The sequence below is a fragment of the Buceros rhinoceros genome, unplaced genomic scaffold (assembly GCF_000710305.1).
Source record: "Buceros rhinoceros silvestris isolate BGI_N320 unplaced genomic scaffold, ASM71030v1 scaffold1908, whole genome shotgun sequence".
Lineage (NCBI taxonomy): Eukaryota > Metazoa > Chordata > Aves > Bucerotiformes > Bucerotidae > Buceros > Buceros rhinoceros.
In genome coordinates, this window is record NW_010427278.1 from 196464 (window position 1) to 197096 (window position 633).

Below are 633 nucleotides of genomic sequence, written 5' to 3' on the forward strand. Positions count from 1 at the left end.
ATTCCTGGGCTCAGCCAGCACAAAGATTGCTCCACGCCACGTTGGCTAACCCATGCCAAGAAAAGCATTGATTTTGTCTTGAGAGGCTGTGCACAGACCTTTGTTCCCTGGAGCAGCTGTAGGGATGCAGGGAGCATGAATTCTGTTCTTTACATTATCTCTTCTTGTACTGCAGATCTCTTCTCTTGTCTAGAAGTCCTCCAGGAACAGGGTATGCAGAGAGCTTTACCACAGGGTTTTGTCAATGCTGTTGCATCCTGGAACTACTGAAAGAGCCTTCTTTCAAAACCTGTTGAAGAAACAGAGCAAATGAAAACATAAACCCAAATATAATCCTTGAAATGCTTTCCAGCCCTAATAATTTACTGAGGATTATCTTTTTCATTTCTTTGAAGTGCAGTTTGTGTGCAGAGTGCATCTTTAACTAGTTTGTAAAGTAGCCTCAAAGAAGTAGTTGTGGCTAATGTAGAGTCCTCTGGAAGTTGTCCTGGCAATCACTGATTGCCAGCAAATAGAAACTAAACAATCAATTTGTTTTCATCAGATAATTAGAGAAAGATGATATTGTATAAAATTACAAAGCATTTTCTGGGCAGACCGTTACTAGAGGAAGACTTTGCATTTTGCCCCTTT

General features: G+C 40.6%; 1 protein-coding gene across 1 annotated transcript in view; it reads left to right on the forward strand.

Moving 5' to 3' along the window:
• Positions 1-633, forward strand: part of LOC104498431 (thrombospondin type-1 domain-containing protein 7B-like) — a gene marked incomplete at its 3' end in the record, with an annotated part of 167474 nt that overhangs the window by 166241 nt on the left and 600 nt on the right. The gene's annotated exons all lie outside the window — the stretch shown is intronic.